The sequence below is a fragment of the Leptinotarsa decemlineata genome, unplaced genomic scaffold (genome assembly GCF_025532065.1).
Source record: "Leptinotarsa decemlineata unplaced genomic scaffold, Ldec_3_MD MMD2_tig00026354_RagTag_RagTag, whole genome shotgun sequence".
Lineage (NCBI taxonomy): Eukaryota > Metazoa > Arthropoda > Insecta > Coleoptera > Chrysomelidae > Leptinotarsa > Leptinotarsa decemlineata.
Window position 1 is genome coordinate 16,774,780 of NW_027412702.1, and position 17,306 is coordinate 16,792,085.

Sequence of the window (17,306 nt, forward strand, 5' to 3'; positions counted from 1 at the left end):
ACCTTCGAAGCCAACACGTTCAGATGTTTTCATTTATTGTTTGTTAGTAACGCGTTTATCGATTAATGCCGAATTTTATTACCGAATGTCGTCTATTAACGATAAACACAGTTTTCAAATTTGAACAAATATTTGTCTTCGTTTACGTGGAAACAAATTTCGGCCGAAAGTTCAATATTTATATCGGATGCCAGACTTTGCGGGAGTATATTTGAAATACGATTTCAATAAGGAATAAGAAATTTTGGTTCGTTGGAAGTTTCCAGTCGTAAAGTCTTAGCCAGAGGAATTTCTGAAAGTGGGCGAGAATAACGGAAAACTTGTAGAGTGGATGGATCGGTTGGATGAAACGATCTCAAATCAGGCTTGTTGGTCAAACTAACTTATGCAATAGAAGTTCAGAAGAATTTTCGGAGCAGAAAGTAATTATGTTTTGAGGTATTTCAATTCAACTATATCGAGCTGACTTCATGAAATCGAATAAATTGTATTAAATCAAAGTGATGCAAACATACTATAGGTACTTCAAACGAGTTGAACTTTATAACTTTATAACTTTAATTTCCACAACACCACAACACCGTCTTTCTGTTATACTAAAGAATTACCTAGATGATAAAAAACAAATGGTAGAAGTAGACAACATCTGTAGCACAGGAAAAACCGTTCGATTTGGAGTACCCCAAGGTACTGTTCTGGGACCTGTCTTGTTTCTTATGTATATATATAAACCATTTACTGAAAATTAAATCCACTGGCACTGTTTTTTCCTTTGCTGACGACACGGCACTCATTTATGACGGTAATTCCCGGGGCGAAGTTAAAGATAAAGCAGAAAAAGACTTTTAAAAAATTATTGGTTGGTTCAAATTGAATCTACTTACTGTCAATTTCAAAAAAACTAAAATACTACCTTTCACATCTTATGAAAAGTTTCCTGCTCTGAAAGCGTAAACACCTCAAAGACAAGTCTTCCCAAGCTTTTTTGAGGTTCCCTACGTTTATTTTTCCAAACTCTTCATCTGTTCATATTGTAGTTCTGTACTTTTCTCGATACTGTCAATATTTCAGTTCTGTATTCGAATTTGTTAAATAAACATATGCCTATAGGTACTTTTATTTTGAATTTATTGAATTCGCTGTATTGTATTTTATTGATATATTGACATGTAAATTGATGGATGTAGCCGTTACTATGTGGTAGGAGATCATGATGAAAAGAGAAATGGAAATTTCTATGTTTTTTACCACTTTTAATTGTAACTAACGTTACTGCATTTTCGTACTATAGAGACATTTTCAAACTTAAACAATAAACTCAAACTAGTTTACTGCAGTAACGTCAGTTACATATAAAAGTGGTAAAAAACATAGAAATTTTCATTTCTCTTTTCATATTGACATGTATTGTATTGAAGTTTTTATTTAAATAAACTATTATGACATTACATGTGAAATCATTAGTCACTAAGTGAGTGGAAATTCCTATCATTCAAATATATTATTTATACAGAGCACTGAGAGGAAATGATTTAGTTAAAATGTTCACGCCTGAAAAAGTTGTTGTATAGTAAAACAAGTATTAAGGTTTTGTGTACTTTTTATGATTGATACTTGATGATCAGCAAGAATCGACCAATTCCATCACAAAGTTTGAGTATACATGTTTTCCTGGACTAATGTAACATTGTATTGCCACTATTCTGATATGCTCCCAACACTTCGAAATTGGTGTGTTAGCGCCAGATAAAAATAACGTAGGCATCACAAACTTTTTGCGATAAGCCGAATTATAGCTTGGGTTTGTCGACTGAAGAAGCTTTTATTGTGCTTAGTTATTTGAAAAGAGGGCAATTGTTCAACCCGCACACTCCTGAATTCAAAGAATCGTTTATGAGATCGCATTATTCTCCGAATAGTAGGCCGATAAAGAGTTTAACTGGAATTCGCCTGTTTTCAGTGATGCTTCCAATAAAGTTGACAGTTAATGGGAACGGAACAAAGCTAGCTGCTTTTGGCAGAATGAATGGAAATGTGAATTTCATTCTCGTCGGACAAGTTCATGAAAATTAAATAGAGAAGTGCCGTTTTGCAATCATTTGAATTCAGTAACAAATATTCTTTGTTTCTCAGAACCTTCTGTGTTCATGGCATTCCAGAGTAGATCCACAAGATCAGTAGATTATTTCTACTATTCAGTATCAGTTACCTCTGGAGAGTACTTATTATCCAGGGTTCTACAGTAGAGCTGAAACCTTCTCATCGAATCTCATCCAAAGGAAATTCACAGAATGAACAATAATTTAAAAACAGTGTTGATAGAGGCTACACTATGGATACTTGAAGAATATGCTCACGTTCAAGTAAAGAGTTGTGAACATTATTGGTCCAATTGGATAAAACCAAAATTTTTGACACACAAGTTGTTTATAATCATAACGGGAAATTTTGGGAACTGATGCAATTTAATTTATGCTGAGCCTTCGGCCATAAAACAAATTGTAATATTTATGGTAAAGAAAATCTGCACTTCTCAGAGAAAGATATCCTCAGCACGTCCAAAAGTAATCACGTGGACAGCGGCTGCTTCACACCAAAACATTGTAACTGACAAGGAATGTCAATATGTTCAATAGAGCCTCCAAAAGCAAACATTGGCACGTCATCACATCACAAGGCAACTCGAATTTGTGAGCATCACGAGGAGAATGATGACCACAGTTTCTTCATTCGGAATAACATAGGTTCAACAATTCATTATCGCGATTGAGGTATTAGGAGCTGATGCATGTTGACCAAGAAAATGACAATTCTTACCCAGTCAAACATATAATAGATTCTTTTTGGTTACAAATAAAGTCATGATCTCAAAAGTACCTATCTATGTATTAGGTTCTTGTCAGTACTATCTTGTCAGTTCTTGTCAGTACTATCTTGTCAGTACTTGTTGTACTATCAATCCCTTATTTTTCTGGTCTAAAAAGACCAAAATTTGCAATTGATAACGGCCATCTTGTTGAAGCTACATCTGTCAAATTAGTTATCATTCATTCATTCCGTTTTTCCAAATCACCATAGACGGATATAGCATTCTACAATACGTACAAATAATAATATCGTTTTATCAAAATAGGTGTTCTGTTCGGATAACGTATCGCGCGCTTCACCCATTTAACGGTCTCCATAATCGTCCTACCAAGAGGACCATTCGCAATGTGATGGATAAATATGAGTCTACTAGTTCAGTACACGATCGACCAACACCATAACATCAACAAAATGCAGGATATGCCGAAATAATCGTCGCTGTCTGTGAAAGTGTGCATGAGAATCAGAGGCAGTCGAATTTGCGTCGCTGACAAGAACGCGGTCTTTCGCAGACAACAACTTGGCGTATTTTGGACCTGCACCTGTACAAAATTCAACAGACCCAAAAACTGAAAGTGACAACAATCGACATGTGTTCGCTGAATGGGATCTGGAGCAGTTGGCAACTGACCCTAATTTTCAGCGATGAGGCCCATTTCTGGATGACTGGGTCCGTGAACAAACAAAATTCTTGAATTTGGAACGATACCAATTCACATGACATCCAAGAGCGTCCAATGCACCCCGTAAAAGCCACTGTTTGCTGTGGATTTTGGACTGGCGGCATCATCGGTCCTTATTTCTTTGAGATCGACGTTACTCCTACCGAGCAACGTCTAAATTGGTAGCAAATTGCCAAAAACTACTCTCCTCAATAGGAAGACTCAACAGACTGTCTCTGGCCTGGATTTCTGGCCATACTGGCCTGGAAGGCAATGGGGCTGCTGCCTCCCTTGCCAAAGAGGGTGCTGCAAGCAACTTCATCGGACCAGAACCTGTCATACACATCGCTTCAGGCTTTGCCAAACAAACATTCAACACCTGGATGGCAAGAAATTCATAGACTTCTAATAGAATCTTACATGCATGATTGGCTCACTCCAAGGCGTTTATTCACCCTTCGAAGCTTGATAGCAAACAGTTGTTGGACTACAGTAGGGATGAACTATACGATGTCTAACAGGCCATCTTACAGGTCACTGTCATTTAAATCATCATATACAGAGACTTGGACTGTCGGAAGACAGTGTGTATCGCCTCTGTTTGGAAAATGATGAAACAGCAGAGCATATACTATGTGCCCGCCCCGCTGGGGACCAAATCAGGTCGTACTCTTACCATCTATCCTGAAAGGCCACTCACCACACAAACTAATCGGCTTTGTTAAGAAGCTGGGTTTATTTGATCGTGTATGAATAGGTGTGAGCAACAATAAACCCTTGCGGGTTGTGGTGGAGGATCGAATAGACCCACTGACTTTAGACCTAACCTAGTCTAACCTAGCCAGACCATCACTGTCAGCGGCGATTACTGTAGGTCGACAATTACCAATTTCTTCAAGCTTGAATTGGATGATCTGAACACCAATGACATATGGTTTCAACAGGACGACGCTACGTGCCATACAGCTCATGCCACATTGTATATTCCGCACGAGCAATTTGAGGGCATGATCATCTCACGTGGAGGTGATGGAATCGAAAGATCTAGTTGGCCAGTTAGACTTTTTCTTGTGGGGGTTTCTTGAGTCACAGGTGTATGCAAATGAGCCACAAACCACGGCGATCCCCAAAGCCACCATTACCCATGTCATCTGTTAAATTCAGCCTGACTTATGCGCCAGAGTCATGGAGAATTGTACGTTTCGGATGCGTTCCACCCAGGGGAGTCGTGAGCGACATTCGAACGATGTTATATTCTACAAATATTGGCATCAATAAGAAGCGCTTAATGAAAGACTCTATAGAAACTGGTTTCAAAATGTCCCAATTTCATAAACAATTATTGAAATGGATCGTACTTGGCTACATATTCTAAAAGAAGATGCAGTAAATCAATATCTACTGATAATAATAATGATAATATTCATCCAAATATCAAAAATAACGATAACAAACATACAGTGTTAACATTTATGGTAGCACAGAGAAGTTGATAATTCTATTTGTGAATAATGACAACAACGAATTCTCTAATCTAATACTAATTGATTACAAATATATCATCAACGTATTTATATATCTACATCAAATGTTTCAAATCTCCTATGATATCTTTCGATTGTTCAAATATGAAACGAATCTAAGTAGATAAACCGCAAGTTAGTTTAATTTTTCAATTCTGGAAATGGAGCTAAGTTTTGTCCAGAGAAACTTTAAAATAAATATCGGTGCAATTCTTATCTCTGTATATTGTGATTAACATATTTAATTTTTTCTCTAATTTGATCAATAGAAGGCGAGATTTAGCCAATGGCTACTCTCACATGTAACCTTCTGATGATCAGCCGTTATAAACAATACAAATAAAAGACAGTTTAAAAATCTGTTTAAAATCTGTTCTTCCGTTAATCTGCTGTCGCCCCCATACGAACGACAACTCTCAGAAGTTGAGAAACTTGTGCGAGCTAAGGACTAACGAGGTCTTACCTTTTAACGTGTGATTCCTAACACGGTTAGATATATGAATTGAAAAACACAATGACAAATACAAAACAGATGTAGTAAGCACGGCAATGAAAGTGGGGCTTTTTGAATCGACTAAGTAGAATAGTAATTTGAAGAACAAGTCCAGAAAATACTGTTTTAGTAGACAAAATTCTAGGCCGTTGGCGAGTCAGGGGAGCCTAAAACTGTCTTCTGACGTTACTCAACATCTGACCCATCTGATCACAGAAAGTCTAATAGCGTTAAAGCAGGTGATCTTGCTGGGTGTTAACTATTATGACAAAAGTACGGCTGAATGAGGTTTTCTATTCGATAGTTCAGGAGTGCATTCGTCACTTGAAGATGACATTTTTATGAAATAGAATTTTTCTTTCTGAATCTGAAATAGATGTATTTCAGGATATTTTCAAATGCTCAATTATTGAAATGATGGATCTCACCCAACAGCCAAAACAAAATTAGTAAATTTTCTGGTAAAAAAACGTGTGATGACTTGAACTAATCTGAGCTGAACTATTCAATATTGAAATTGTCCAACTTGAGAAAAACTTGGAACGTAGGAAAAGTTTATTGATTGATAAAATATTGTATTGATTATTTTGTGAATGTACATAGTTTATAGCTACCATAAGCCAGTTGTTACTTTTGTAGGATTGAATAATGATACTGATAATGTATATACACAAAATTAGTATTATTATATTTGAGCCACGTTTCACATAATGAAAAAATATTACGTAATTGCTGGTTATATCCCTATAATACTGTCAAGAGTAAATATCTAACGCACACGTCTGTCCGACAAGAGAGGAGGAGCCTGCCTTTCGCTGACGTATGCGTGAGAGAAAGGGAAACCAGACAAACTGGCGCCATTACGCGTTAGTTAACGAAGCGGTTTACCTTCTCACAAAAAGTTTTCACTTCAAAAATAACAGTTATTATTTCTTACATTTCAGTTTGAAAAATACCCTATACTTATTTCCTTGTATCAAATACCTTTTCTTGAAAGTATCAATCAATACATTGTTTTCGAAACGGCAGATTCAATTACAATAAAATTTTTGTAATCTTACAACACTGATGAAAAATCTAAACTATAATATTTGCCTCCTCAATTCTGAGTAGGTTCTTGTTGACTGAAATGCTTGATTTGAAGCGAGTTTCTTCAATTGTTGAGAATTCATACAGAAAACTGTTTAGATTTCAAAAATATAATTTTCCAAATAGGAAATATTTGAAAACTTTTCAAAATATGGTGTGTTCAATTTGTAGTCAAGAATAGCTATTTTCAACTCCGCCAAGTAAATAAAGGCCCTTTAGTATTATTATTATTATTGAGCTTGGTGTTTATAGAATCGATTTCAGAAAAAAAACTTGGTTTCAAAATTCAAATTTTTGGTTTTATGAGATATGATGACAGAAATCGCCTAAAATAATTATTTCTTGTAGACAACATTTAATTTTTTATAATATTTTCACCTGATGAAAGGATTGTTCTTTAAGAAAAGCCAGTGAAATTTTTGAACTATCGGTAATCTTGAATTTATCTGATTACCCCATTTTTTTTATATCTTTTTTATTCTTTTATATTTTTTTTTAGTCTTTTATATCTTTTTTAGTCTTTCGATAATGGTATCAAAAGAATGTTCAATTCAATACTTTCGTTTAAATATCATGTTCTGATAAGAGAGGGCGCTTTTCATTCCTATTGGGCAACATGAATAAAATTCAACTTTAATATTCCATTTTTTTTCGAATGATTTGAAGAAAAAAATAATTGAAATTCCTACCGTCAAATATTCAAAAGTATCCGAAAAAATTCCAGTGCCCAATTTTTTTCTCAAAATTGTTTATTCACCCAAACCCATAATCGAAAAAGTCACTGAATTCACCCATCACAAAATAAGTCGTATGTCTCCAGAAAGAAACTTTTCGGAAAGTTCGGGCGACGCGTGTTTTTCAGAACGGAAGCGACGCTAAGGACGACCAGACGCGAAAGACGCATGCAAGGTACTGGCGCTCCAAGTTTTGGCGTCCGCGTAATCGCGTTCAACGTGTTGTTCGCAAAGTAGGCGGTGTTCACCTTGTGTTAGTCTTCTTTTTTACTGTCTAGGCTTGAAATCAGAAAAAGGACTTTTCACTTTTCGACATTCTGGTAATTGTTTCAATATTTTGACATTTATTCGTCTAGTTTTGAAACCAGATAAGTCAAAAAACTGTTGGTATAAACAATAAACATTAACAAAAATTTTTTTCATCTATTTTACTAATATTCCTATTAGTGAAAATACTTTCCCATTGGAGAACATCTGCAGTGTAACCATTGAAATCCCTATCATATAGGTTTTTTTTTTAATTGCTTCTTTCGAAATTTGTCTTTGGCATTGATCTCTGCTTCGATTGAGATGAAAAACTGACAAAAACTTGGTTGTTCAACGGAATATGGAAAAAAATATTCGAAAAAGTTTTTCAAATGCAATTTGTTGTCCATATGCAAAATTTCACTTGAATATTATAATTTTCGATTTTTCTTTTTTTTTCAAACGGCATCACTGTTGAAAATAAGACATAACACAAGAGTGCAAACTCCTCAGTTTTGACACTGTCAAAACATATCATATATGTTTCTTTACGAAATCAATTGAGTACTATAAAAATTTGATGACTGGTATTGCAAAGTTCATTTTTGAATGGAAATAATTATATTATGTACAATCCCAACTTTCAGTTAGTAACAAACTATTTTCACTCTATTCATTAGAACTGTTTTCTCAATAGCAACCTGAATTACTTTCAGATACAATCTAACTATTGAAAAATTATCATTTTATTGTTTAAAAAACATTTTTTGTGAAAGGGTTAACGTTTCTTCCTGTTTTTCGAATATGTAATCTTTCGCAATAAAAAAAAATAACAAAAGTGAAGCAATAGAGAACTTTACATGTAAAACAGGGCTAACTGGAATGTTCAACCCAAAAAGTTATTGCGTAAAATAAACCACTGAAGAGTGATCCAATTAGTCAGTTACTTGTCGTATTCATAAATGTCGCCCACAAATTCAATGATTGATGGGGAAATTTTCCATACTTAGCTTTTTTTAAAATAAAAGCTCTCCTTTTCCGTTTTTAAAACCAAAAAAAATCACAACACCTCAACTGGAAATTTCAGCACACGTCAAAATTATAATTTTTCATGTAATAATACAGGGTCAAAAAAACTTTGCATCATCTGTTACCAATTTCATTTTTGTAAATGGATGCACATTCAATATGGCGCTGTATTGAAAAAAATGTCTGGAAAATGAATGGTAGGACGGTAGCCTGGTGGATTGACGTGGATGGTTAGCTCCATTCACTCAATCGACCGCTGTGTGAACCGGTGGTACGAACCGTAAGGCCAGACGATCGATTTTCACTTCCTATCATCCAACCAATGTTAGGAATCACACATTGAATGGTAAGACCTCGTTAGTCCTTAGGTCGCACAAGTTTCGACTCTTGAGAGTTGTCGTTTGTAGGGAGGCGACTCCCTAAGAAGTTTCATGTAGATCGAGCAATAGTGATGCAATTAACAAAAATAAATCAAAATTAGATTAGGCAGCTAGAATCGTTTGCATGTGGACTTGAAAGCGTATTGAAAAAAATTGTTGGTTCGTCTTGTGTGTTTCTTTTTACTCTTTAGACCAGTGGTTCCCAAACTGGGGTACGCGTACCTCAAAGGGGGTACGCGGCTGCCCAACAAACCATTAAATTTTAATGGTAGGCATGCCCCTTAACATATTTCAAAATGAAGTGTTTGAAGACCTTTTATTTGGTAGGACACTTGAAACATCTACAAAAGGTGAAGATATTTTCAAATTGGTAGACTCTTTTTTCTTCTGAAAACCAGCTCTAGTGAAAAAAACTGTGCATCAGTGTGTATGGATGGTGCCAAGTCTATGAGCATACACTCATAGTGTATGTCCTTCACCGTGAGGCTTTGGCGGCTAAACAACTCCCTGAGGAACTTAAAGAAGTCCTTGATCAGATTGTGAAAATCATGGACGTAGAAAAATACGTCCATGGTGAAAATTGTGAACTTCATAAAAAAAAGGCCTCAAAAATCTCGTTACTTCCAAACTCTATGTCAGGATATAGGGAGCCTTCATGAGAACTTTTTACTTCATACTAAGGTACGGTGGCTTTCACGGGGAAATGTTTTGTTCCGTGTGTTTGAACGCCACAAAGAATTGCATATTTTTTTACTGAACATAAATCGAACTTGTCTGCAGTGATTACTGAATTTTATTGGCTTTTGAAGTTAGCTTATTTAAGTATGTGATATTTTTGAAAAACTCAACATCTGGAATTCGTCCATGCAGGGCAGTGTTTCTGTTTTTTTATGTAGAAAAGAAAACTGATGCAATGGTAAAAAAATTGCACCGTGGGAAAAAGAAATACAAAGAAACAACTGTGAGTCTTTTGAAAGATTGCACAAGGCTCAAATGAGCCAGCACTTGAATGCATTGAAGATCCGCATGAGAGAGTACTTTCCACCTTTGGAGAAACAATATGACTGGATACGTGACCCCTATGATGCTGATTCTTTGGACATTAACCTGACGACTATTGAAAAGGAGCAGCTTATTGAAATCTCGTGTAAAAAAAAGTGCTGGTACCATATTGTTAGATTTTCGGATCTTTGTTGGGAGGGAGCACAAAGAACTGTCTCACACTGTTGTTGGGGTTTGCACCACGCATTAATGTGAGTAAGGGTTCTCAAGTTTAACTTATCTTAAAAATAAATACAGAAATGAATTGAATGTTGGAGATGACTTAATATTGTATTCATCCAAGCTAGAACCCAATATTGAACATCTGTGCAAACAGAAACAAGCGCACCTTTCTCACTAATTTTTGTTTGGGAATTAAGTGCTTTTTAATATTCTTATTTCGTCTTGTTTGTTTTAATTCAATCAAAATTAAATTATCTATGAATCACTACATAAATGCGTATAAATATAATTATATAAATATGTATAAAATGTATAAATATAAATAACGTAAGCAATATATCTTTGTTTTTATTTGAACATTTCTACTTGAGTTACACAGGTCAAATCTATATACTAAGTAAAAAACCTTAAACCTTTTGATATGGTTTTATTTTTACTACTGAGAAGGGGTACTCAAAATTTTTGGTGGTAAAAAGGGGTACAGTGTCTAAAAAAGTTTGGGAACCCCTGCTCTAGGCTAAAAACATACTTTTCCAATATTGTACATATCGATATTTTTTTCGTTTTCTGTATTTTCTTCGTTTAGATGTATTAGCTATTTTTTTCGAATTGTCAGAAAATCTACTGTCCAAAGTGTCTAGATATAATCAGAAACAGAGCTTATCAACTTCAGATATGTTTGAAGTATCTCATTTTTCGAAAAAAATTATTCAAAGCATTCGTTTTTCCAATTCACATTTTTACAATATTCCATAAGAGTTGTGACAGACACTGTGAAGACAAATAAATTCTTTTATCAGAACTTTCGAAATTTCAAATTAATTGTTTGCAGCATTCGTTTTTCAATTTCATTTTATATGAATCATCACAAAAAATTGACAATTACTGTGAATCCATATCACAGAAAAATATTGACAGTATTGTTCATTAGTTTCATCAGTAGATTTGGATTTCGCTTAAGAAATGAATCCCTGCATACATACACGTGTATTCAAAGTAATCACCTATATAAATAGACGAAGTTTGAAAACCTTCTGTAATTGGGCTCAGGTGACTCGATACCTGAATTCCACGATTCGAATCTTTTCGATTCGGCTCAAAGACATCAATTTGAACAGGAGTTTGGCAAAAGGATAGAAAGACATAGGCGTGTATTCTTGTTTACCTTCCATTAAACATTTCAATATACCTTCGTAAAATTCATTATGTTATGAAACATATCGATTTTCAAAAGATAATGCAATAGCTTTTTCTTAAGAGTATTCAATTTATCCGTTCGAAAATCTATAATTCCATGTTCAGAATGATTTTTTGTGAGCTAACTGGACTCGTATTTGAGATTCAACCCACGCCGGTGAAAATGGACTCGGTTTTCACGGACCCGACAATAACTTTCGTTTTGGGCCGAATGAAAAGAATTTATGAGACATGGTTTCTGAATTACTTTGAAATTTCATGCAGTATACTTTTTAATGGCCCCATTGGCTAAAGGTATAAACAGAAATCCAAGCAGTCTACACCACCGAAAAAAAAACAATGTATGAAATGAATATAGTAAGATTTTGATTTCACTGGTATAAGGAAAAGTGAAAAAAGTTTAATGAAAATGGTAATTGTGGACCATCGTCTCATTGGGTGTTTATATCACCAACACTAGTGAATAGTGTCTTCTCTCCCACTAATAAAACTCAGGACAATAACAGTTTGTAACTCAGCTCTTGTCTACGAGTTCCACAATATTGGTTTTTCTGGTTCTCCTACTTCCAATAAGAATTATAGTATCACTAGGGCTGCTGCAGGTGTTTTTGTCGAAAAAAAAAATCATCATATATTTTCAGGGGGATTCTGCAAAAACTTTTCCTTTTGGAAGTTTTTGACTTGTGGAATATTTTTCATTCATTTTAAACCTCCACAATACCCCCACACCACCAAAATTAAAATGAATTGGTAATGAAATATTTTTCATTCTAGAACGAATGTTAATTTTTGTGGAAATTAGAGTTCTTATCGACATTTTTTTCAATATTCTCATCTCCCACAACTTGAAAAAAAATAATAAATATATTGGAGAACTCCATACAGGTGAAGGAAGTGCAAATTTTCTAGTTTCCCCCAAAAAGTTACTGCGTTACTTATTTTCAACATTTCTCTATTTGAAAAATACTTTGAATTGACGTAGTAACTCATCGAAGTGGACTGAAAAGTTTGCCTTTTCTAAATCTCTATAAAGTTATCCATTACAATTTTTATATTTTCGATCATTCTTATATTTGAACCCTGTGAAACTGCTTTCATAATAAATTCATGCACTTCGACAATTGTGGAACTAGCCAAACGTTACCCCCATGCTCAATCCCTAAAGAGATGGGATGAAGTCAAAGGATGCAACCTTGCCAGGATCACCCTGGGCGACCTTGGGAAGCTGGCCCGAAGAAATATCTGGCGATGACCAGGAAAAATCTACGCTTACCAGATGAATTTCTGACTGGCCACTGTCAACTAAGGAAACACTTCTATAATATGGGGATAGTGGCCGCACTTCTATGCAGGATGTGTGAACAGGAAGATGAATCTGTCAGGCATGTCCTATACGACTGTCCAGAGTTATCGTCAATAAAAGAGTGTGTTCGGTGAGTCTTGGCCTACACCTGCCGATATAAAGGAGATGTCTATCAGTAACCTGTCCACATTCCTGGAAAGGACAGGATGGACGATGACCTAGCAGGACAACTCCTCGGGAGGATGTACAATGGGTCACATGTGGCCTAAGTGCTATGGGTCTACACTCATCCCCATCTACTCTACAGATACAGATACAGAAATTCATGCACTGATGGAATCTTCTGTTACTACATAATAATTCAATGGATGGTACTTGATATGATTATCATTCAATTAGGTACAAAAAGGAAAAAAATAAGTAGTGATAACGACGATAGGGAACTTGCAGATTTTTCTACATCGTAAATGTGTTCTGCTACGTTAACTATCAACTACTGTAAAATATGAGCAGTGAAATAATATAAAAAGTTTCTTGCGTTGAAAAACCAATTCAAACAAGCGTTTAAAGGCGCGAACTGTCATGACGTCATACTGTATCAATCCGGGCGCACGCATATGGCGCAGGCTGTGACTGCCGTTCAAATCTACTTATTTAAGCAGCTGCAGCAAAGAGCTTTTCTGTAAAATGTGATGAGGTCCTGTTTTTCAATTCATTAATTTGTTTCTATAGAACTAGAAGCATTTTAAAAAAATCTGGTAATGAAGGCTTTATTACAATGATATCTTTTGATTCTCAATGTAATTTTCGTGATCTTTTACATAATTAGCTGCAAAAATTTTCAATTCGTAAAAGTATTTTCAAACTGTGCTTTTATGATGAGACTTTCTTCAGAATATTCCTGAAGAATTCTGAACAATACCTTATCACAGAAGCACATTTTATTCTGTTTCATATAAGATATCATCGTGAGTTTCGACGGCTTGAAGGTACAGATAAATCAATTCTTGAATTTTCTCAACAACAATGGCGTGAATGTGGCTATCAATATAGTTAGTTGTTTCGTACTTGTATGGCATATTTCTTTTTGGATATGATATAGTTTCTGAATACCAATAAATTACATTTGTGCAGGGTAACTGCCTCAGTTGGTGACTCATTCAGCTTGTACTACATCTTACTACCATTGGAACCGATGTCCAGCACCGTACTTTGATCTCACTGAGTGGTAGCAACTCCTTCCAACCCCAATTTTCAAAATTTTCCAAATCTTCGCAGATTCAACTTGTGTTTGGGTCAGCAAGAAGTTTACTGCAATCTGTGATGGAGAAATCTTTTGAATTGAGCTGGGTTCCGAAGTCGATGGTATAAATGTTGAATAAAAAGAGTTCTAGTACCCATCCTTGTGGCAATCCACTAGATACTGAGTAAATATCAGATATTCTTTTATCGATTCTCATTCTGAAGCTTTCGTTGGAAAGAAAGTTCCTAATTCATTGTACAATAATTTTCTATGAGAAAGAAGATCGAAAGCTACACTGAAATTCAGATAATCGATATTGATTGGGTGATTTTGATTCAAGACTCACATCCACGGGTAACTGTACTGTAGTGGGTTAAGAGTTGTGGATCTTGAAGGTAGGAATTATTGTTGGACATGTAGCAATTTTCGCTAGAACATAATGTCGTCTGTGAGTCTTCGTACAAACGGAATAGAAGTGAAACTGATTTGACTGTAGATTTTTGCATCCTGCTTAGTACTGCGCATGTGTATGGAAACGACTGTTGCCAATTGCCAGAGTCGTGAAGCGACATATGAATCATTCCTATCTAATGAAATCCTGCTGAATAAAAATAACTATGATTATTATCATCAAACCGACTAGACGAAAAGCTGAAAAAAGTTCAGAAATTGCTGTAAAAGTGAACTGAGGTTTGAAAATCCTAAGCAAGAGACTCCGGATTGAAATCGAAAAAAGATAACCACTTGATAACATCAAATAAACTCCTAAAAACTGTTTTTTTTTTATTTCCACCTCGTTCAAACTTTCACGCCGCCTTTGATTGCCGAAGTATAATCCGCAACTTTATTCCCCTGGTGATCCCATCAGAACTTAGACATTTTATCCGTTTTCTTCGTGCGGTGTTGAAAAAAATGTGGAAATCCAATTCATTCCATCAGCCGCCTCAGCGTGAACATGGAAATAACGAGATGATGACTTCGTAATAAGTTGTTGATGTTGCCAGTAGGTACCCGTTTGGTGTGTGTAGGAGGAGTGACAGGGGGATGACAAAATATATTTTTAGATCCACGTGGTGAATGTAATCGATTAATTAAAAAAGTCCGGAACTGTGCTTCGAAACAATATTCAGAGTAGGAAGAAAACACAAAAGAACTCAAGTATCTCCCGACGCGCGTTGTGCTAACCAAATAAACATCATCAGTAGATATGACTCCCCATTATTGAGTTAGTGGCATGAAAGGGACATTTTTAAATTTAAGGTCCTAGTAAGTGATTGAGGCAATATTTAGAACAGGTTGGAATTGAATAGGAAGCGTTTATTATTAAATGATTGAAATGAAATTCAATAATTCTCAATAATAAATTTTTAGTCATTTGTTCTCGTATCTTTAAAAAAAATTGTGTTGTGTCCCTTTCATAAATGAACTGTATTGAAAGGGACACAGTAATTTATGAAAGGGGCAGTACCAAATTTCGAGGAAATATGTGAATAACAACTATTTTGATATGATGTAAATGAAATTTGATAGTCACTAGAACTATAATCATTAATAAATCTCATTGTATCGATCTTAAAAACTAGTAATAAACTCTTTTATGTAACTTTTAAAAAATCGACAATATCAAATTGTTTTTCTGAGATAAAATGAACTCAACAATTATTAATAGCTTTTATCAAGGCACTTATTTGTAATCATTTTACTTGTAAATAACAGGAAATTAAACACTTATATAAAATTAAGGACAAACCAACACTTTTACATCACTTTTGAGAGTTAGACTTACTTGAAAAATATTTCTTTATCGAATCAAAATCAACAGTCTTCATAAACTTTGAATTACAGTCAAATTGAAATTAACTTGTACCTACAGTCAGCCACACATTAGGTTATACAAATCTGTCAAATTTCTTCAATCGATATTGAACCTTATATGTTTGACATTAGGTTAAGAGTCGATTGAAGAAATTTAACAGATGTGTATCAACCTTATGTGTGGTTATCCGTACTTTTTAGTGACATGTGAACAAAAATAATCAAAAACACCTTCAATGCCATAACTATCGTGTGCCCATTTTGTGCAAATTTTACATTCAAACCAATATTACTGAATACTTTTTTTTACAAACATCACATTGGTCATCATCTCCTGTTTAATCTTTTGCAATGCTTTTGTTTTTTTAATCTTGAAGTGATTTCTTCATCTTCAGCAGTTTTAAACTGAAAAATAAGTTAAAAGGATATTACAAACCTAGTACAACCTAGTACAGCTGCAGGAAAACCCGAAAAAACCTGCAGCACCTGAAGATCTTGATCTGTCAATGTCCTCTCTTTCATAAAACAAAATGTAGGGTACTTATCTCCAGAGGCTTCAATAAATTCAATACATCGCCAAAACACTTAGTGACACTACTATCTTCAAACTTAAACCAGTCCGTTTCGTATTTGACCAAGGCGTAATAATGACCAGATTCAACGCCAGAGCCACAGCGAACAATGACTGCATGAAGATTATAATAGTGGTCTGCTAGATTGGAGTGTTCATCTATTTCGAATCTTCGTAAGATTTTGGTGCTGCCGTCAGAGAGAAAATGTGTTTTCTTATAACAGTCAGTTAGTTTGGCGCATGTTTGGCAATACAGTCAACACCTGTTAAAATTTCCATTTTCAAATGATTTAACAAAATTTTCAACATACCCATAAAATCTACGATACTGAATTAAAATTTACCGACCTTATGTTCTAGCCTCTGTGAATGTCGAGGCTATTGTAATCGGTGATTCACACATAAATAAGCAACTCGCAGTACTCGATAAAAAAGTTTCCCAAATATAACAGAAAAATACAATTCAATGCCAAAAACAACTCTCGCACGTATCCGCCATGTTAGAAATGACAGGAGTATGAAGTTAGCCACGAACGAACTTGCTTCAAGGTTTCCATTCGACAAAAATAATGTTGTTTCAAAATATTTTTTATTTTGCGGGTAATTTGGGTTGTCCGTTTCAGTACGTGTCCCCTTCATACCACCCCTAACAGTACTGCTGGAGAAAGTTTCTTTGGGTCAGAAGGGATATGTTTTTTAGGCATGATGGGGCTCCCGCCCATTTGAGTCAAGTAGCACGTCAGCATTTAAGTGAATCATATGCAAATCAGTGGATAGGACGAGGAGGACCACAGAACTGGCCCGCTTGATCCCCGGATCTCAATCCTCTTGATTTCTGTATTTGGGGCCATTTACAGCATTTGGTTTATCGTACTCCTGTTCGCGATGTAGAGGACTTGAGAATCCTTATTATCGATGCGTGCAGGGTA

General features: G+C 35.2%; 1 protein-coding gene across 3 annotated transcripts in view; it reads right to left on the reverse strand.

The window, feature by feature from the left end:
• The window catches only part of 5-HT2A (5-hydroxytryptamine receptor 2A), a 391,848-nt gene that overhangs the window by 367,938 nt on the left and 6,604 nt on the right, over positions 1 to 17,306 (reverse strand). For 2 of the 3 annotated variants that reach the window (XM_074184567.1, XM_074184569.1), the window contains exon 1: positions 7,325 to 7,530. The exons of the other annotated variant lie outside the window; for it this stretch is intronic. The gene's annotated coding sequence lies outside the window, so the exon portion shown is untranslated. Of the gene's footprint in view, positions 1 to 7,324; positions 7,531 to 17,306 lie in introns of those variants that run through there. 3 annotated transcript variants of the gene reach the window in all.